This window comes from Herpailurus yagouaroundi, unplaced genomic scaffold (genome assembly GCF_014898765.1).
Source record: "Herpailurus yagouaroundi ecotype Mexico unplaced genomic scaffold, PumYag 181, whole genome shotgun sequence".
In the NCBI taxonomy this organism is placed as follows: Eukaryota; Metazoa; Chordata; class Mammalia; order Carnivora; family Felidae; genus Herpailurus; species Herpailurus yagouaroundi.
This window is the reverse complement of record NW_024412412.1, coordinates 6,997,365-7,020,201: the sequence shown is the minus strand read 5'-3', so window position 1 is coordinate 7,020,201 and position 22,837 is coordinate 6,997,365. Positions and strand designations below refer to the sequence as shown.

Sequence of the window (22,837 nt, the reverse complement as noted above, 5' to 3'; positions counted from 1 at the left end):
TGTGTCTCTCTCTGGGCCAAGCTGTGAGCCCTGCGAGAGGGGCAACCACCTCTCTCTGGTTCGCCTGGCCCACCTTCTGCTACATAGTAGTCATTAATTGACAACTTGAGTTGTTTGATTGAGTGTTTGATCAAGTCCATTCTTCAGCGAGCTCAGTTTAAGTAGCATTTCTGAGGAAATAGAGAACCAACTGGGGCCATTTTTTATTATCTCTTTCTGAGTTGGTAGCCAAGTTTGGATTTCGAGCCGTGAAGCACAGGCCACCAGCTGGTTATACCATTGCTCCTTAGAGGCAGGATTTACCTACCCTCCTCCCCCTGCTGCACCCAGCATGGTTCCTGAGGTTTCAGGGAAAACACAAGTACCAAAGGGGTTTTGGTTTTCTCTGGTTTGCTGGCATTTTGGAAAAGGGAGACATAAACTGTTTAGAAGTGTAAATTTGTATCAACCTTTTGGTTTACAAGAAACACTTACAAAACACGATTCCTGTTTTGAAAGGGTAAATTTGTTCTACAAAGTGTCACTCTTGGAATTTTACTGTCTCTCCTTACCATAATCAGTGTTTAAGACAGGATAGCTTTCCCTAAGTAAAGGAAATGTGGCACATGATTAATAATTTCCCAGGTGGGGCGCCTGGGTGGCTCAGTGGGTTAAGCACCTAACTATTGATTTTGGCCCAGGTCATGATCTCAGGGTTTTGAGATCAAGCCCCATGTCGCGTTCCACACCCAGTGTGGAGCCTTGCGATTCTCTCTCTCTCTCTCTCTCTCTCTCTCTCTCTCTCTCTCTCTTTCTCAAAAAAAAAAATTAATTTTCCAGCTGCCTTTGTGTTTTACTGTTTGCTTTTCGAAATACCTCTTTATTGTTCTGCCATCAACTCTTCAGGAGCGGCATTTGTTGTATATGAATATAATGTGTATGTCCTGGAATTATTGTAAATGGTGTTCGCACTTGAGAACACTTTGTGGAAGCTGCAGAATGTAAGAGAAAGTATGTGTTAAGCCACTGAATTTATCCACTCATTCATTATTATCATTTCTTGTATTCGTTCGTGAGTTCAGCAAATATCTACTGAAAGCTTGCTATGTGTTTGTCTTGTGGAAAGTGGATCGAGTATCTGTTCTCATGAGCTTGTGAGCTGCGGGCCAGTGGGGAACATAAATGTAAAATACAAACTTTGGGGGGAATAACTCTGTAATGGCAACGCGTTGTCAGTGCTACAGGAGGCCTGTTCTCTGGGTGGGGGAAGTTTTGCCAGGACACAATTCATTTAAACTAAGATCTGGTAAGTGTGTAGATATGGCTCTTTAAGGGTAGAGGGAAAAGTGTTTTAGGCAGAAGGAACAACATTTACAAATAGGTTGGGGACACCAGGAGGAGATAACTGAGTGGGGGAATAGCTAGGGGAGGTTAGGCGTGAGAACCAGGCTCTGCCCTGTCAGGCCTCATGCCTCCAGCCAAACTAAGTAGGTTGCACTTTGCCCTAAGAAACTGGAAAACCATGGGGCACCTGGGTGGCTCAGTCGGTTGAGCGGCTGACTGCGGCTCAGGTCATGATCTCACCATCCGTGAGTTTGAGCCCCGCGTCGGGCTCTGTGCTGACAGCTCAGAGCCTGGAGCCTGCTTCCGATTCTGTGTCTCCCTCTCTCTCTGACCGTCCCCCGTTCATGCTCTGTCTCTCCCTGTCTCAAAAATAAACAAACATTAAAAAAAAAGAAAAGAAAAGAAAAGAAACTGGAAAACCATTGAGCAGGTGTAAACAGGGCCATGACATTGTCATGGGAGCAGGCTTGGCCAACTCTGAAAATACAGTACGAATAGATTCAAGAGGAAAGAGCTTGAAAGAACTAAAGGTAATTTCTTGGGGTGAAAAATAATGGCTTTCCTACCTTCTACCTTTTAAGACTCCAGGCTTCTAGGGCACAGGACTGTCTCTGGATTGTCTCTCTGCCTTCAGTAACTCTGGGGACCAAGACTCAGGACCTAATTTTCCAGCACTAACCACCCTGGGGATAAGATGCCCCATAAACACTAAAGGAGGATTTCTGCCCACGTAGCCTGGTGTTAGTCCATTATGGGTAATCAGAAGACTACCCCTCTTTATGAGCTCTTGAGTATTCAGTTTCAACTGTTTAGAAAACCTTTTTCTTCTCCCTTCTACCCCCTTCTCTTTTCCCTGGAGAATATCAGGGTATCAGATCAGCTCAGCCTGTACCTCCTAGGAAAGCAAGAAATCTTTTTCAACTATCAAAACTAAGTAATAGGTTAGGTATCCTTGCTGTGAGCTCATGTAGCAACCTGTGATTTTTTTTTTTAACATTCAGTTTTGAGAGACAGTGTGAGTGGGGGGGGGGGTGCAGAGAGAGAGAGAGAGAGAGAGAGAGAGAGAGAGAGAGAGAGGGAGAGGGAGACACAGAATCCGAAGCAGGCTCCAGGCTCTCAGCTGTCATCACAGAGCCCCACACAGGGTTCGAACCCATGGACCAGCAAGATCATGACCTGAGCCGAAGTCAGACGCTCAACCGACTGAGCCCCCCAGACGCCCCTGTACCTGTGCATTTTCATCCTTAATAGGGATCACTGTCATACAGTGTTGTGAACATCATCATTAAGGCCTGGTTTTTTGTCAGTATTTCTTGCCTACAGAAAGTTCCTGTGTGTATAATAATGCTGAATAAACATTTGTATGATTAAATAACGAAAGGGAGTAGGAATAATGATACTTCAGTTTAGCAAGACCCATATGGTCATTCTGTGAATCGACTGCACTATACGATTATAAAAGATTATAAAAGTCTAAAGAATGTTACGCTACTCTTGACAAAACACTTACAACACTCGTTTGTGGTGGTTTTATTTTCTTTAGGAAAATGTTGTGGAGTCCCTTTCTGACTTAGAGCTTAAACCAGCAGTCACAATTTCCTTTTTTTTCAGAAATGTTTTATTTATTTTTTTTAGAGAATGCAAGTGGGGGGGGGGGAGGGGCGGGACAGAGGATCTGAAGCAGACTGTGCTGAGGGCAGAGAGCCCGATGTCTGCACTAGAGCTCGGGAGCCCTGAAGCCATGACCTGAGCTGACATTGGGCGGTCAACCGACTGAGCCACCCAGGTGCCCCCAAAATTCTCTCTCTTTTTTTTGAAATGTAGGAAGAAACCAACTAGGACATTTCCTTTTCAGGATAGTGTTAGATCCGTGTCTGAAACATTTGAGGAAAACCAGCAGATTTCTGAACATATTCATGTCTCCTCTATACTTGGTTCATGTTTTCACATGTCTTTTTTGTTAATCTGACTCAAAGACCTTGAACGTTTTTGTCCATTTCTTAAAGTTGATCCTGTATTTGGAACCCTTAACTTGTCGTTTAATCTTAACTCTGTTTACTTGGCTTTACAGAGTCATCACAGAGATGACTGAATTGTATACTAGAAGAATATGTAGATATTTTCTTGGTTTATATGATAAAATGTTTATAAAGATAAGATGAGGTATTAAGGAAAAAAATAGCTCCAAATTAAAGTGAATTAAGAGAAAGGAGAAGGACAAATGCGTTCAGGTTTAGTGACTAATGTGTCTTTAGCTTATGTGGGAAAAATGTAGTAAACATTATAAATATTTCTTAGATAATATTTGAAAGAGAAATCATGTTTCACATTAACTATCATATTTTTAGGCTGCCTAGTAAACTCATACCTTATATTTTAGACAAATGACTAGAAGAGTGGGGTAAGTGCAGCGTGGCATAATGGAAAGAAATTAGGTTGTGGCATCTCACTGTGTCAGCTTCTAGGTCTTAAAGGAAATCTAAAAGAAACATTGTTGCCAGTTTTTAAGGCTCATGTAGCATGCTTTAGGATTCATGTAGTTCATCTACAATATAATGCCAATCATTTCTTTCTTCTAACTAGTGTTCAGATACTTGATTGTTCGAAATATTTTTAATTCAAATGAGACCAAAATTTTATTTTTTTCTCGTTTATTTTGAGAGAGAGAATGAGTGGGGGAGGGGCAGAGACAGAGAGAGAGAGAGAGAGAGAGAGAGAGAGAGAGAGAGAGAGAATCCCAAGCAGTCTCGGAGCCGTCAGCACAGAGCTTGACTTGGGGCTTGATCCCACAAACAGTGAGATCACAACCTGAGCCAAAATCAGGAGCCAGACTCTTAACTGACTGAGCCACCCAGACGCCCTGAGACCAAAATTTCAAAAGACAATTCTACAAACAACAAATGAGCCCGGCAATCACCTGCCCTCAAATAGGGAGAAAAGGAAATAAAGAAATTCATGTTTAGTGGGAACCGAGTTTCCATTTGGGAAAATGAGAACATTCCGGAGATGGATGGTGGTGATGACTGTACCTGATACCATTGCCCTGTGCACTTCAACGTGACTGAGATGGTGTGTTTTATGTTACATGTGTTTTACCACAATAAAAAAGTTGATCTTTGTTCCCTGACTGGTGATGGCCGTAAGGAAGCTGTGTGTGTGTGTGTGTGTGCGGTCAGCTCCTAAAAATCCATTTAGCCTGGATTTGGGGTGGTTCTTCACACATTCAAGGAACCAGAATAAGTTGCAGTTGTCCTCTTTTGTGAACAATTTGAGTGTGAACAAGTCTATTTGGGAGAAAAAGTTGATCATTCAAAGGAATTTGTTCATCTTCCACAAGGCTTCCAGAAGGGAGAGTCTAGTTACTTTTCCATTCATCTTGCCCAAGGAATACTTTTGGTTTCCCTTTCATTTCTTCTCCTTCTTTCCTACGTGTGGTGGAAAAGAAAGCCATGCGCTGAAAGCTGAGGTTTGAGAATGCTGGTGGCCCTCGTCATGGAATGGAGTGTAGGCTGGGGAAGCGGCTTCCAGCGTCAGAGCGTTCGACGAGAAATTGCTGACGTGGCTTCTAAGACTTCCTTGGTCCCTGAATCTCCTTGGATCTCACTTTTTGTCCTACGTGTAATAGAAAAGTCACCCTTTCCCTATCTGTTTTACAAACGGGTTAATGTGTGTGGATGTGTTTTGTAGATTGTAAACTGCTCTAGGTATGCAAAGTGGCCTGATTATTTCCACTGCTCTTACCATTAATGATTCTTCGCTAAAGACTTGTGCAGCATAAAATGAGGAAAGAAGGTAAATGAGGAGTGAGGCTCCATTGTGTTTTGACTCTATGCCAGGTTATGTCAGCCCTGGGCTAAGTTGGAGCAGAGACACTGCTGTGATCTGGCTCCTTGATTTCCCTCTTGGTTTCTTTCTTTCGGTCTGTGCCCTGAGCAAGCAGCTCGCTCACAAACCCTTGAATACAGATTGAAATATATTCAGAAGAGATAGGTTTTTTTTTTATTTATTTGAACTACACTTACCTGTGGGTTCAATTCATTTGAATGGGGAAAATAAATCACAGATGACTTTAGAAGGAGGAAGTCTGAACACTCTTTCCTGAGAAATCGTGAGACATCCAGTGGGATGTTGCACGAGATTTGTCTTGCCTCTAAATAGTTGCTTTTGTAATGATTTCGAAGGAGGTGTGTAACGTGTTACTGACCCACTTTAAAAATATGTGTGAAATACAGGCTATAATGCAAGGAACTTCAACTGTGGATAATTGGGATGTGAATTAGTTTTCAGGAAAGGTAAGGAATTAGCTGTGGGTGTGTGTGTGTGTGTGTGTGTGTGTGTGTGTGTGTGTCTGTGTGTGTGTGTGTGTGTGTCTGTGTGTGTCTGTCTCCATGTGCTGGCTTGTTTGGACATGGAGACAGGGACAGGGATTCTTCTTCATACTTGATACTCAAGTAAGGCTATACGTGCCCTTGCAAGAGAAACTGTTTATTTTCTCACTATACCTTTTGTGAAGTTGGATTGCGCCCTGTGGCTCAGTGGGCTGAAGTACAAATGCCAATTTATTGCCAGACTGCAGGGCTATGATTTGCATTCCAAATCAGACTGCAGATTCCCATTATAAATTGTTTATCCCGCCGTTCCTTACCTCGAATTTGTTCCTTCTTTTATTGTCCTACTCATTCCCCAATAATGACCCTGGAAGCTATTTATTCCCTTTCAAGAGATTCCCATTTAAAATCAGCAGTTTTCGTGGACTAAAATTACAACAATAAACTACAAAGACATCAGTAGATTCCTTTTGAAAAACTTCAGTGTTTTTCTCCCTTTCCCTTAAGAATCGTAATGCACTGAAGTACAATAATTGCTTAAAACGTATCCTTCAGGCTTTAAGGTTTATACCGTATTTTTGTATCTTTTTAAATCTGAAAGGTGTGAGCTTATAAAACCTCTGTCAATAATAACCTCTTACAGACAAACCCTGAGATGGTATGATTGCAGCCTTTCTTGCCACTTTAAAAGCAAAGTAACTAGATGCTCAGACAGGAGAGCAAAGCAAACGCGTTTTCGCATTTTCGCGAGGTATCTGACTGGTGAGAATCAGGCTGCATGCAGCATAAAGAAGCAGCAGGAATCTGGGCTTTCCCACTCTGGTGGCAAAGAGGGGGAATCATGGGTTGGTGGTCTGCTTCATGTTAGGAGGACACCCCTCCATCTGTTCACAGCTCAGCCTCTTTCCAATTTAAAGCCCAGATTTCCATACAAACCTCAATTTCTTTTCCCCATTTTAAATGCAAAGCAAGGCTTGTGAATCACAGAGTCTCTGCTCCTGGGATTCAGACCAAATTTCCCCCCAAAATTCTCAGGCTGTTTGCTTGAATACCTGCTTACAGTGGTACACAATGGGCAGCTTTGAGAAGAAAAATTGATAATCTTCACGGAAGAGTAATTTGAATGAAATTACACTTGACAGTCTGTCTCCAAGCAAACAAGAGGCGCGAGGGAGCCTTTGCTAAGCTCCCAGGACTTGCCCAAGCCACTGCTGTGGGAGCTTCCCAGGGAAAAAAAAATCACCAGTTTCTCCAACATCTAATTGAGCTTTTGATTAATTCCGTGTACCAGATTCTACTGAAGAAAGGTAGCCATGGAAGAGAATATGGAAGAGGGACAGACACAAAAAGGTACTGTGCTAAAAAGGGTTTGTTTGTAACTAAGTAATTATTTTGCAGTTTCCTTGTTTGCTTTAGACACTTGCCAGTGGGGCTAATGAATGTTTCTCTCTTGGAAGGCATTTGTGTGTGTGTGTGTGTGTGTGTGTGTGTGTGTTTCCCTTTTAGTCCGTAATGTCTGGCTTGAATGTTGTCATTATTTGCAAATCTTTCAGATCCCAGTGTCCAGATGCAAAGTCGAATTTGGTGATAAGAGCATTGCGGTATTGTTGCGAACTCTTCCTTAGACCAGTCTTTGTTAACCTTCCTTTATTTCATGCTTTCACGCTTGTCAAGCTGGGTCAAGGGACTCCTGGCGTGAGCCACAGACGCAATATTAGGACCTAGTTGTCGCTAAAAATCTGATGATGTAACCATTATCGATACCTTTGAATGGACATCTGATAGAACAAAGACCAGGCGTATATTTATTCTGTTTTGGTTCGGGCATCTTCTTAACAAGATCTTTTTTTTTTCTTTGCGTGGTTGCAGTTTGGTTTAATGTAGACGGAGCAGAGGTTCATACATTTTCCCAGTGAATAGTGATGTTAAGGTTTTCCTTTCTATGGAGTTGACCATAACCCACTTCTGAGTAATAAATGTCAAGGGTATTTTTTGATCCGTTTTTTAAGCCTGTGTAGGTGTATCTGCTGTTTAAGTGAAATTGCCATTTTTATAGGTTAACAATAGCCGAATATTGACAATTTCAAATGATTCAGACACTCTAGAATGTGTGTGTGTGTGTGTGTGTGTGTGTGTGTGTGTGTGAGTGCGAGCGTGTGCACGCGTACCAAGCGGTAGCTCTGGAGGGAAGTGTAGCTGTATCTCAGGATCAGAGCATTTTCTCTCATGTCTGTTCTCAGGCTTATGTAATGTTGTACAAAATGCTCTTGTGTTCTTAGGATGGAAACAGTGACACAGGTAATATACATAAAGGCAATATTTAAGAGTAGTGCTGAAATATAGCGATCATATTTGGTCTCGAATGTATGTAAACGCATTATTTTAGAAAACCATATTTTACATGATAAAACAGATAGTTTGGAAGCATAGTACAGTTTTTCATTATTTTAAGCCATTCAGCTTTGCTGAGTCTTGAAGCACACATGTACACACACACACACACACACACACACATCCAAACACTCACATATACATAATCAGAGACTGTTGACATCACATATATAAAGGTTTTATATAAGCAACAGGAAGGTAATACATAAGCTAATGTCCAAAAATGTAGTCATTAGCACATTTGTTAATGATACTCTCCAAGGAAACACAATAATCTACCTGGGTGTCATGCGATCTAGTTCTTAAAAAAAAAAAAACAACAAAAACAACCCTCAGCTACCTTTATTGTATGAACAAATAGCTTAAGTGCTCATTGGAGATTTGAAGTGGCAAATTTTCATGGTGATTTTCACCCTTTAAAGGTATCTCAATTGACTACTTTGGGAATAGATTTTCTTAATATTTTTATAGCACATAAGGGGATTGCTTCTTGGCCAGTTAATTTGTTGAAGGAAAAATAAAGTGATAATTTTCACATAGAGAAGTGATATTCATTACACTAAATAAAATCTTGAGATAATTCACGGGTTGTGGTAACAGGTTGAAAATGTCTGGGCAAGCCTTGGTAGATACAGGAACCAAGAAAAATGATGTCATCAGTTATGTTTTTCCCAGGTAACACTGAAAATCTTTCCTTCCTGGGGATGGAAGCAGCAGGGATGTGATGAGGAACAAACATCTCGTCGCAGTGGGTTTTTTTCTTTATCATTAAGGTGTGCATGTTTAGATTAGGAACGGTAGTGGAAAATCATCTTTTAAAAATGAAAAGAATAGGTTGTATGATGGTCTGTAAGTACGTAAGGATACATAAGTAAAATACCCATAATTAAGCTTTTTTTTTATTAATTGAGAAAGATGATTTAACTCTTCATTCCTGTTTTCTGTTGCTTTCAACTCTGCCTATGACCCTTTTTCTATGTAACTTTGCTTTTAGAAAGTTACATTTGAATATAAATGCTCTCTGTACCTGTGCAGGGGTCAGGGAACAATGTACATTTTGAGAGGATCTAAGTTGGAAAGCTACTTGGCAAGCAGATTAATCGTAAGAGATTTTTCAAGAGTTGAGATGGGCAGATTTAGTGATCCATCTACTTTAAAGGAGAGCAACACTTTGCATCAACTCTCATCCTGTTTTTCTTAAATTGCGCAGAATTTTCTTAAGCAATAATTCAGGTATCACAGAATTCTCTTCTGTTTGAAAGATGCCCTCCTGTCCCTTCTTACAATTTCAATCTATTTTTCCCTGTTACAAATTAGAAAGACTTCAGTTCATGTCAGTATTGACCCATGTCAGCTTCCAAATTCAACTACAGTATGAAATGGAAGCCAGTGGTTCCATAAACTATTTGAAAAGATAATATAGTTGATGCTTGGAAGATATTCTTCCATAAGAAATGGACTTTTCTTCATAATGAGATCTCCCTTCCCCACTTAATCTGTAAAAGGGAACTGAAAGTAGCCCTAATACTTACCCTAATTTAACCATATATGTTCAGCCTGGAAGAAACCGTATATGTTCAACCATATATGACTTAGAAGTATGGGGTTTAACCATGTATGTTCAGCCTGGAAGAGAGCACGATTTAGAAGTGGAGGTGACCGGGTGACCTCACAGTCAATTCTGCTCAACGCCTTGGCGTGAAACTGAAATGGGTTCACTAATCTGTTGCTGCACCCATTTCTGCCACCGTCCCAAAAGGCGAGCATCTCATTGTACTGAGTGGGAAACTAGTGCTTTAGGAAACATGTCTTTTTTGTAAAACATGCCCTGTACGTGAAAGCCCGTTGTTTTATCTTGGGTTCAACCAAAGCAACAGTATTCTGGTATTGGAGAAAAAAAGAGAAAAAGGAGGCAAGCTGTTTTGAACTTGGCCCTTAGGTGCAGCCATAACAGACCTAGCATCCCTGTTGTCAAAACTTGGGACATGTGGTCATCAAATCATGGCAACAGTGGTTTCAGTTACTGTAGAGGGATTGAGCCAAGTGCATGAAGAGATTTTTACACAGATTTAAAAGGTATACGTTTATGACTTCTAGACATGCAGCCATGTCTGGAACATTTCGCTCAATCCTGTGGGAAAACACATAAATGATTTAAGTGTGTCTGATCATTAGTGACCTAGTGAATGTGTGTTCCAGTGGCCAGACAAGTGGGTGACCATTACTTTACAGACAACCGCAGTGAACAAGTTACTGAATTAGGAGGAGGTCAGAGCTGATGAATTAACGATTAGAAGAAATGATGACATTACACGGACACGAAAAGAAAATAGCAATGAACATGAAGAGCTAGCAAGTGGGAATCTTCGTAAATTGGCTGAACTGCTCCCAATAGCCAGAAATTGATTGATTTAATTTCTGAACACGAACATCATATGAAACAAAACCTCAAAATTTGACATGTAGTGTACCAGAAATGTTTGATCAACTCCAAAGATAATGGCTACGGCGTTACTCGGCATGTTTTTCTAGTATAATTAGCAGTATATGAATCTCTTTGTCAACTTCTTGAGTTCAGTGGAGGCAACCACAGCCTCTGCCCCAACAGCGATGCCTGAGGTACCCTGTCCTCGAAGGAATCAGTCCTTGGTGATCCTCGGGGACTACGTCACCAGAGGAGGGAGAAGCTCCAACTCATGTGACAAGGCACAGTTTGTCATCTGCACACCGATCACATGGCTGTTGTGTAGGGGCCATCGTTCTTCTTTAGCCGAACACACGTGCACGTGCCCCAGTTCAGCATATCCTTAACTTGTTAAAACCAAAAAGAGTATCTGGATGAAAGGGCAGTACACAGGTTAATTTATTTTCTTTCTCTTGCTGTCTTAACGTTTGTCTCATAATGAATACTGTACAATTATAGTTGACATGTCTACTCATAATTACATACTTTTCATTTTACATTATACATTTCGACATGCATTACTATTAGGAAGTCTGTGCCCAAAAGCGTGTATGAGATATTTATGGGCTGACTGAAATTCTTCCTGAAAATTTTTTTGATTAGGGTTAGTTCTGCCTTTGAGGGATGACTTTGCAGCCTAACCCTTCTTTAGTCAGACGTCATCCCTCAAGAAAAGACACCACGTAGTAAGTGAAAAGGGAGGTCCTTTTGGTTCTATGACTAAAAAGGATGTTGGGCAACTTAAATTGCCCAGTGATTTCAGTGCCAGATAGTGGCCTAAGGACTTCACATAAATTAACTCGTTGACTCTTCACAATGACCTTAAGTGGTACTAATACTGAGGAAACTAAAAATCAAATGGGTTAATTAACTCTACCAAAGTCACATAGTAGCAAGGAGTAGAGACAGACTGAGACCACGCCCTACGCTGTGCTAAATATCAAAAATGGCCTTTCTACCATACCTTTTTTTAAGTGCTGTGCTTAAACCACACACTTCTGCTACACTAATGAGCTTGCTCTGTAATGTATGGCCATGTTCATTATCACCCATTGTGGCCTTTTTGGCTAGATGTGGAGAGCTTTGCAAGTGCAACCAGTCCCTAGGTGAGCCAGCAATATGTGACCTGTGAGTCTTGATTCCAAAAAGATGAGCTGGGTCAGTGGGACTCTTCTCTTGAGAATTGAGAAAAAAAATGATCCTTTTGGTTTTGTTTGCTTGTTTGTTTAGAGAGAGACTGTGAGTGGGGAGAAGGGAAAGGGGGAGAGGCAGAGAGAGAGAGAGAGAAAGAGAGAGAGAGAGAATCAGAATCTTAAGCGGGTTTAATCCTCACTAAACTTGGAACCCGACTTGGGGTTAGATCCCATGACCCTGGGATCATGACCTGAGCCAAAATCAAGAGTCCGATGCTCAACCTACTGAGCCACCCGGGTACCCCAAGAATAAGTGATTCTTGATGTGCCCTGAAGATCTCTTCATTCTGCCAAATATCTTTACAGTGATTGAGCTGTCATCCCTCAGCTAATCTGAGTGAATCTCTGTCCTTTGCAATCAAAGACCTCTAAATAAAACAAATGAGCAGATCCTTTTAGGAATCTTATGGAAAGAAGTTCAATGTTAAGAAATATTCCCTGACTTTAACCTACCAAGTGACAGGTGAACCAAATGTATACTTACTATATACTTGAATCTCAACGTGAAACTACTCTTTAACATCCTAGATAATTCTGAGGTTTTCTTTCACCATTCATTTTTTACAGTGAATAATTGGTTCAACTTAAAACCACGACCTACCAGTGAACAACTATTGGTAGTAAAATATTTTGAGAACCAAGGAAACCAAAGAACCCAGAATGAGTCAAAGTGTCTGCTTTGTTAATAGACTTGGAATCTTTAATAGTATTCCATTGAAATCCACAAGACAGTGGCTAGGCAAATAGCAATCACAACATCAAAAACCTTTGAATAGTCATTTAAATGGAAGAATTAACTAGCCTGGTTTTGCATCTTGGATGTTGGCTACTTGCAGATCCATGAAAAAAGGAATTTGTCTTGTCTTCCTCCAAGTGGACTTCATCTCAGCAAATATTGTTGGCTGCCATCTTGATATTTGAATAACAGAGCTACAAGAAACTGGGACATTCAGATTTTATAAAGTGTATAGGAGAAATCTGTCCTGTGAGCTGACAGCTGTGTTTTTACTGGCGGTGAATACTGGAGTCTAAGAAATTATCCTCCTGGTGTTATCAGATGTAGTCCAAAGATGCTCGTCAGTGGGGAGAGTTAGGTGCATTTGTCATAAAAAGTGATATCCCCAGAGCTTCTGCTTTGCTCTGATTATTATGACTTCTTTGGTTCCGATAAAATATTTTGGAGTTGTGTGATCTTACATTTTCTTTGGATCAGTTGCTGATTATGTTTTTTATAACTGTGGTGCTATTTGTCTCAGAGATCCAAAATCCTCAGTAAAACATGTGCCAACATCTTAGTAAGATAAATGATGCATATTAGAGGGTTTTCTTTTCTTTTTTTTTTTTTACATTATCATTAGAATGAGTATATTCACCTTTTTAAAACAAAAGCTCTTGATACAGTTACTTCATTTTCTCCCTGAATTGAAACTTAATCTTACACATTTAAGGAGACTAAGTGAGAAGTCCCGTGTAGTAGATTGAGATATTGATACAGAATGTACTTGAGTGAGGACTTCAAAATGGGTCTTAGAAATTATTTCTTAATTAGTCCAGAAGGCAAATGGCTTGTGTGGGATTCATAGAATTCAGAGGACAACTGCTAGCTTGTCAGTTTTGGCCTCCATTTTCCTCTGAACATCTACCCCTCCCCACTATGCAAAATGCTTGACAGTTTTCTTTTTCATATATCGAAGACAGACTGCCTGGCTTCTTTTCAAAATCCTTTTGGATGCCATCCATACTCACAGGTGGCACAGCTGTGGATTAGCTGACATGATGAAAATAATTCATGGTTTCCCCATGTGCTCTCTAGTCAAGTTGTGACCGTTGTCTTGGATATTCTTAATCCGAAAGAAACTTTATTCTTTGAAAAAGAATGGAAAATAAAAGGAAAGAAAAACAGAGGATAGCTGATTTGTTTCTCTCAAATTGTGAATGGGAAATTTAACTTTAGCTCCAGATAAAAGCCAGTCGCGAATTGGGGTGGGTTGTAGAGCACACTGGGGAATTAAGTGACAATAGGAGCAAAGCTGAGGTCAGAGGAAAAAGGGAGGATGACTCTTGACTTTTAAATGATGTGTGTTCCTCAAGTCTTAAGGTGGAAGAACACGTTGGAACGTTACTGCTGGGTACAATCAGAATAATTTCCAAAAGAAAGACATTTTGGCACGTAGTTTAAATCACGTCATGTTTTCAGACCTAAATTTCTATCATATGAGAAATGGTAATCTTTTAGGATACCTACCTCTACAAAAGAGAGCAATTTGATGGAGTCTAGCCCTGAGAATGACGCTAGGAATGTAAAAAACATGCATGGCCTCTGATTATGGAGCATGCATACTTTTTATTCTCTAGCAAAAGTGAATCAGTTGAGAAATTTTGCTAATTATCATTTCTCACTAATAGAAATTTCAGTGTTTTGCCAAATGCTTTCTTTTTCTTTTAGTGTAATTGATTTCTTTCACTAGAAAGGTTCTTTGAATGATATATTAGCTATTTTTTAATAATATAAAATTTGGAAGGAAAACTTTTAATCGCTTATATTCCTTTATTGTTATTTGATGAGAAATATTATTTTCTTGTAAATAATTCAAACAAAGAAATAATACATGGCCAAATCCCTTTCCCCAAAACCTTAGCCTCTTTTTTTTAGTTTTGAGACATGTCTCCCATTTCCTACAATACTAGATATTTCATTTTTAATAGTCTGTGCCATATCAATTTTGCACTTCGATTTAGTGATTGCACATCTGAAACGTAGCTGGCTTTACTAACATGGTTTATATTTTATGGAAAAATAGTAAATATAGTAGCTAATACTTAATAATCCAGGCACTGTCTTCAGCATTTCATATTGAGTATCTAGTATCAGTATGAATTAATACATTTTGATTGTGGTTTTCTTGTCAATTTCCAATGCTTTTTGACTTTCTAGACACACTCTTTCATCAATGGCTATTTAGTTCAAACTCAGCTCTACAAGGAAAAAGAAGAAAACCTCATACAAATATCCAGAGACTAAGGAGGATTTTAATGAAATGAGATAGTGTTAATTTCATCTTTGAGAAAGAATGGTTCTAGTTAGAAACACTATTTTTTTCCATAATAATAGCATTCAAATGCAAATTTTGGAATTTTAGACTGGGAAATTCTTTCTTAATGGTAGGAAAGAATTGTATTCATTTTTGTTAAAACACCATCAAGTATTTTGCAAGCAGAACTAATTTTAAAAAAATACAGGCTTGAGCATTATCTGAGCAATGGAACTCGTAGACATGACGTTGAGCGTGGGTTGTCCATTAAAACCAACCTCAGGGTTTGAGAAGTTCTTTTAAAAAATTTGTGTATTTGTTTTGAGAGAAAGAGCATGAGCAGGGGAGGGACAGAGAGAGAGGGAATCCCAAGCATGTTCCACACCACCCAACACGGGGTGTGATCTCACAAACCATGAGATGATGATCTGAGCGGAAATCAAGAGTCAGATGCTTAACGGAGTCACCCAGGCGCCCCGAGACGCCAGAAAAGTTCTGATTGTCTTAAGTGGTATCCATATTTCACCAAACCCAGATTCATTTATAGTTTGTTATACTTCAGAGATTTTATTATGGATTTTCATCAACTTTTTAAAAATCTCATCCTTTTACAGTATAAGATGACAGTGGCTGCTACTTTTACAGAATAACTGAAGCTAAAACATTTTTAAATTTCTTTATTCAACCACCCGCATAGAAAATTGTAATTACGTTATAAGATGTAGAGTTCAGAAACAATACAGTAAGATTCTCTTTATAAAGATCAGACATGTAGAAAAGCCAGCAGTTTTTGTAGCCAGTCAAAAGAATTGATTGGCCAATTAACTTGTGGGTTCCGCCATCAAATGACTTGTTACAGCCCTCTTACTTTCACCTCTAACTCGCTTTCTTTGTAACTCAGTCTGTCTTAGTCCTGGTTTTTTCAAAATCCTTATTTTTTGAGAATTCATTTTCTCTGCCATTATCTTTGGGTTTGGCGGGTTTAATGTGAGTTTTAGATGAAATAGTGACTAGGTGGACATTCCTGTCATCATATCTGCAGCATTGTAAGAGTCTACTAAATTCAGATCTGTCTCCCTGTCTCCTTTCCTCTCTTCCATAACACATTGTGACCATTTAAAACATAACTAAGCCACTTCCCTTGAGGCAGAGACTCAGTTCCAAAAGTTAAAGGATGTTATGGGTTTAATCACTTGTTTGAACTGTTGGAACAATTACCTTCTGAAAGTTTGTTTAGCATTTAATGAAGGGCTTCTCTTATCGTTTATTTTTTTATGTACTATATGTTATACCCATCTCCCTTTCCGAAGTACAAATCCCATAAGGGATGGATTTTACCTTGTTCTTGAACCCAACTGGCAAGTTTCTCTGAATACAATCCCATTCATACCTGATGGATGATGACGGTGGTCATGGTGGTAATGGTGATGTTGGTGATGGTGATGATGGCAGTGATCGTGATGATGGTGATGATCATGATAAGGAAGGTGATGGTGATGATGATGATAGTGGTGGTGATGGTGATGGAGACTAGGAGAAGAGGAAAAGAAAGAGGATGGAGAGGGAAGAAAGAGGAGGAAGAAGAGGAAGAAGAAAAAGATGAAGTCAACTGTTCAGGTTAAATGAAGGGTGAAACTCTTTTCTAAATAAAAACATCTTTCAGAACAGCTAAATCTAATTTGAAAAAATGCTGTCATGACTCCATTTCATGTCCTTAGATTTGAATTTTAAAAAACTTTTTTTTTTACCTGAAATACAGTTTGATAGCCGCCTTCGTGAAAATGAATAGATTTTCATTTTTATTATTAAAGAGTCCACATATATATTGCATTACAATTCCAGCAATTAAGTGAAATATATGGAACTGTCAAGTTCAGTAGGTGGATCCTGAAACCTGGAAAGTTATGTCTCACATTTTATAAGATGCTAATAAAGAAAATATAGCATAGGTGTATTTAAACTCGCTGACACTAAGCTCATTGGGTTCATTAGTCAGCGTTAATCAAAGAAAACAAAATTGTGGAAGAAATAACAGTTTAAAATCATTGAGGACAATTTAATAAGATAAGGCCTTTCTGAAGCTCTATCCAGCTAGTCCATATTCGAGATCGTAGCTTTAAAGACCAGCATGTCAATGAGTAGCATTTCCCTTTACCATCTTTTATGCTTTCAATTTTCATATTTTTATCAGTATACAGTCTTGAACCGTTGCCTGATAGTGTGGTTGTGACCAGGCCACAGTCTGAAAGCTCGAGTCACTGGTACGTGAGGAGTATTTATCACAACATTTACCGGATCATCTTTTTGTCCCTGAGGAGAAAAAATTTGGCGTACTAATTTTTTGGTATACTAACCACTAATTTATGCTCTGGGATAAACATGTGATACCACTATTTGGCGACATTGAGAGTGAGTTCTTCCTGAGCTTCTAAAATCATGTCATGTTTTATATGCCAGCTATGTGGCCCGGCCAAAAAGTATAGTCTCTGGGAAAGATTCATTACAGAGATTTGCTGCAACACTAGATAAAATTTAATCAGCAAAGAGGTGGCAAGCACTTACTGTTGACATTGGTCTCTACACCACAGAAGACTTTGGAGCTTCAGATGAATGACATACGACGTTCTTTCGTAATGATGTTTGGTAATGGCGTCTGCATATCAAGGGTGGCTGCCATTTTTGCATGAACGTCAAAAAAATTTTACTCATTGTTTCTGGTAAATTAGAGGGAAATTTTGTATCACATTCATGGTTCTGTCATCATTACAATATGTGGCTGCAGCTCCAGTACTTTATTTCTTTTCTTTTCAAATTTTGCAGTCATGAAAGGCAACATCATTATGGGTGTCAAGGTCTCTTGAGGCAGCTGGATGTCCAGATGCCTCTCTGCCACCAAGCATTGCATACGTTTTAAAATATTAAAAATACAGAGTATGTTTTTAAATCTAACATGCTCTATTTAAAAAGCAAATCAACTTCAGGGTGCCTGGGTGGCTCACTAAGTTAAGCGTCTGACTTCAGCTCTGGTCACGATCTCACGGTTCATGGGTTCGAGCCCCGTGTCGGACTCAATGCTGATAGCTCGGAGCCTGGAGCCTGCTTCGGATTCCGTGCCTCCCTCTGCCTCTGCCCTTCCCCTCCTCGAGCTCTGTCTCTCTCTCAAAAATAAAGGTTAAAAAAAAAATCAACTTCACTGGCTGCTCCATTCCATCTGTATCAGATTCCCAGTGCATCTCCTCCTATGTATTGTCATAACCACTTTGCTTCAGCCTTAGGTACTACAAGAATTATTTTTTTTAATGTTTCTTTAATTTTGTTTTGAGAGAGAGCATGAACGGGATAGAGGAAGAGGGAGAGAGGGAATCTTAAGCAGACTCCACACCCGTGTGGAGCCCATTGTGGGATCATGACCTGAGCAGAAGTCAAGAGTTGGATTCTTAACCAGCCAAGCCACCCAGGAGCCCCTAAAAGAATTATTTTTAAATGCACTGGTTGATTTGACTTGCTTGACTGTATTATAGATGTATTAAGTTGAACTATGTCAAATTGCTAATACTAGACAATTTTCATCTGCAAAAAAAAAAACAGGTACTTTAATATATCTATACTCTTAGCATATACATTTATGAAACTTTTTAAGTGTGTTCATCATTTCTATTGAGAAAATAGAAAATAATACATGATATGGAACTATTAAGATTTGTGTATTTACATTAAGTATGGTTAAACTTATCAAACTTTCTCCAATTTCTTTATGACCTCATTAATTTGTTGTGTTTTTTCCCTTTTAACAAAAATTGGCAAAATGTTTGGAGATTTTTTTGTTTGATGCACTTATATATAATGGGAAAGCTAACATTTTTCTCATTTTTGAGGTCATCCGATCTGAAAGTTTGGTCATTTGGGGTCTTCCTAAGCGTAGTACTAAATTAATATCTGTTTTTTTCTGCCTGTCTCAGAGTGGACAGTATGACCTTTCATCTAGAAAATAGAATATTTGCTTTGTTCCTCCCTGGATAAAATAACACTCCCCAAATCATTTCCCATCTGTGTGGCATGATCCAAAGGAATCTCATCTCCCGCAAGCTGAAAATATCACTCTGCCACGAGCAGTTCTTTCTTACATCATCTGAGACAGGTTTGCCATGCTGTTTGTGGTCTTTGAGAGGCAAAGACTTACATACCATTTCAATATGGAATGTAACCCAGACATTAAATCGAACTATTACCTTTTGGGTTATTTTGATATTTTATTGTGCCAGATAAAGAAGCCTTCATTGAAAGGGTCTTCTAATCTGTGTTTTAGAAATAGAGTGATGCCACAGTTTAGGCTTTGGAGTGGAAAGTAATTCAGGACAGCACCAAAGAACCCTGAAATGCCCATTACTTTATGTAGATGCACAGTTTCACCTGTTAGTTTTTTTAAGTGTGGGTGTGAGGGGGGAAGATAGGAATGGATGGGAAAGAATTAGGGTGGACTGAATTGTTTTATTTTTTATTTTTGGACTAAATTGTTTTACAGCAGTTTTGGCCCAGAGTGGGGAGACTCCCACCCCTAATTTAGATGAACTCCATTCAGTACAATTAATATGAACCTCATATTACCAAGAATTGGATTTACATTTGGTTAGCATACACTGATTAAGTAAAGCAATTTATTTCTCCAGCCCACAGTTTGGGTTAGATTTGCTACATGGGTAACTTTATTTTTGTTGTATTTTATGTATTCCTATTTATGTTCCATTTTGTAATGTCTCAAAGAAGATTCCTCTTCAGTTTCTGCAACAATGTTTAATCATCTGTCACAAATGACACAGTTATTGGAATCATTTCATGACTTCTTGACCACTTAGAAGTCTGTATAATTTTTTTAAAAAATTTTTAGACTTTTTTTTAAATGTTTATTTTTGAGAGACAGAGACAGAGCTTGAGTGGGGGAGGGGCAGAGAGAGAGAGGGAGACCTGAATCTGAAACAGGCTCCAGGCTCTGAGCTGTCAGCACAGAGCCAGACGCAGGGCTTGAACTCATGAATTGTGAGATCATGACCTGAACTGAAGTTGGACGCTTAACCAACTGAGCCACCCAGGTGCCCTTATATAGTTTTTTTTTTTTAATTGTACTCTTAAAACTGGTCATGTTATTTGAAACAAAAAATTTTTAATATTTTTTGAAAACTTATTATCAAAAATCCATCCTGTTTAAGAAACTGTAACAAGTTGGATGAAAAGAAGAACTGAATCTGAAAATATTTGAATCATGTCCTTATCAAAAGGGTTTTGTATATGCCTTTTGTCTAAGGGCTTTTTATTTGTTTTTGAAACTGTGTCCTATTTCTGTGATGACAAATAGAAGTCTTCTGGAGGTGTGTGTTGGACCTCAGCCCTCTCCCTCACTACAGTATTAACATTTTTACTTTTGTGTGTAAGGAAATCCATATTATCTCTAGTCCTTGTATGTGTTACTTTGTTGCACTTGTGTCACTCTTTGTTATGAGTTGAGTTTCCGATGCTGTTCTCAAAAATTGAGTCTTAGGTTCATAGAAATGCCCTGTGGTGTGTGGGGGGAAAGGAACAAGAAAGAGTGTCAGCTCACGGAAGAGGTCACGGAATGAAATTGCCCAGAAAGGACAGTGGCCCACAGTCAGAAACTAAAAAAATGGATATATGCTTTGGTCAAGCAGAAATGATTTCTGTTTCAGAAGAGGCTGGTGACTGGAAGAGTCTAGAAAGGAGAGTGACCGGAGCTCCCTGGGCCGGCTGAGGAGAGAGAAGCCTGGCCTCTGCCTTACGATATGGAAGGGCAGGAAATCAGACAGGGTTAGAGGGCAGGGTTGGGAAAAAATAATGTTTCCCGTTTTGCAAAATGAAAAAAAAAAAAAACAGAAAGAAAGAAGGGAGATGTTATTACATATCAGGCCCCTGAAATCTGTGAACTCTCTGCTCATAAGTAGCCCCTGGCAAGGATTTCCAATTTCCTTCATTTTCTTTTATGTGAAATACAGCTGAGGATTTGCCAGACAAAAATTGAATACCTCTTTTGGAGCTGTGTAAAAAATGCGTTTTATATTTCCCTTGGTAAAATTGTTTCCTGAGGAAATTCGCTATTTTCTAAGGAGAAAATGTAGGCCACAAAGAGAAAAAAAAAAAAAATTCTTCCATTTCAACTGTGTGCTGCATTTGCTCGGATGAAGAATTGACTCCAGTTTAGGAGATGAGTAGAAATGACACACTGGAGAAGAGTAGCCAAAAAAAAAAAAAAAAAATGAAACCCGTCTGTGTCAGTGAACGAGGCAAGTTGCCTCCACCCCCTCTACTAAAAAATAATTTTAAAGACTTTCTGCGTTGTTTGTAAATTTTCGGGAAGGCAATGTGTGGTCAGTCTGCAAGGAAGATGACAGACACTCAGCACGTTGCTGTGTGAAACCCAGCTGAGCTCACGCTTTCCCAGTTGGTGGCCAAGCGCTTGTGTCGTGCCGTGTAGCCGCAGCAGCACGACGCAACGAGATGTGGACCCAGCCTGTGTGACCAGATCACAAATGTGGTGAATAGAGTGCTGTGGCGACATTTGGCGTAAAGACAAACTTACTGCCAAGTGTAGACAACCAAGCTTCCTCAATGGTTATTAAACAACGCGCCAACGACCTTTGTTGCTAAGGGGATGACTTGGCCTTAAATTGTTAGAAATGAAAACCTTAGAAGAATGATTATGAGCTGTACTTTGCCACTTGGGTGTCTCTGTGAGTGACGCAAGTTGTGGCAGTGCTTACGCTCGGGTTTGCCTGGGTACCACCTCTTTTAGGTGTGTTGAAGCCTACACTGCTGTCCCTCCTTCGTCTTCTGATTGATGTTAGATTCTGATTCAGTAAGTCTGAGGTGGGGCCCAAGAATCTGCATTTCAAACACTCTCGCAAGCTTGACTACAGTTGCAAATCCCGGGACCACACATAGAGGGCCGCTGGGCGAGTAGATGATCCTCTCCTGGTTTTACTGTGTAAAATTCAATGGTGAACTTCCCAACTGAGATTTAGAACGTATACGTCAAAATAAGGGTATTACGGATTTGAAATCCGAAGCCTGAGAGGAAAAGCGTAGTCAGAGATGGCAGTCATTTAAAATGAGAACTTTCTGGATAATAACCCCCAAATTTCGCTTTTGAAAATCAAAAGGATTTTTGAAATCTGTGATCATGTGCGTAAGCTCTTGATTACTTCAAAAAGTGGTCTGAAATGTGCAGTGATACACAGCCTCCCATCTGGATGATTCAGTAGATACAGGAGAAAATTATAATCATGGGATGACAGGGAAATGTGATTGAGATAGGAAACTTAGAGTTACTGAAAATGCTAACGCATGTAACAATAAAACAGTTAGGCATTCAGTGTACATGGGACCTCAGTTGTTTAGGGGGAGGGTCTGAACATTGATTCTGTGTCCCACTGGACTGTCATGAACTGTTGCTGGTATTAATACCATTGTTAGTGTCACTAGCTAAGGAACAAACATCTTAAATAAATTTTATGTCGGAGATCATGAAAGATCCAGTGAAGGTCACCTGTAGGTTATAAATATTATAACTAAGACCACAAGACATTTTTTATTTACAAATTAAAGTAAGTTTAAAAGAAGTGTGACCGTTGGGGTGCCTGGGTGGCTCAGTCAGTTAAGCGTCGCTCAGGTCATGATCTCACGGTTCGTGGGTTTGAGCCCCGCATCAGGCTCCGTGCTGACAGCTCGGAGACTGTAGCCTGCTTCACATTCTGTGTCTCCCTCTCTCTCTGACCCTCCTCTGTTCATGATCTATCTCTCAAAAATAAATAAATGTTAAAAAAGTTAAAAAAAAAAAAGATTGTAAAAAAAAAAAAGTGAGACTGTTGAGATTCCAGTTGTTAGCCTGTGTTATACACTTATTTGATTTTTGCATTTCTCTGTTAAAATGTACATAAATTATCTGGAAGAAGTAACTGAGCGTTTTTTGCACACTGAAATGGAATGTGATATCAGATTAGTTAATTTTGCTAGAGAAAAGAGCCCTCAAGAACCTGAGGTAATCATTTTTACTTGAAAAAAATGAAGACATAGGCTTAACGCGCACAAAACACAGCTTGG

General features: G+C 39.4%; 1 protein-coding gene across 1 annotated transcript in view; it reads left to right on the top strand.

Moving 5' to 3' along the window:
• GPM6A (glycoprotein M6A) overlaps positions 1–22,837 on the top strand; it is a gene marked incomplete at its 5' end in the record, with an annotated part of 341,020 nt that overhangs the window by 187,133 nt on the left and 131,050 nt on the right. The gene's annotated exons all lie outside the window — the stretch shown is intronic.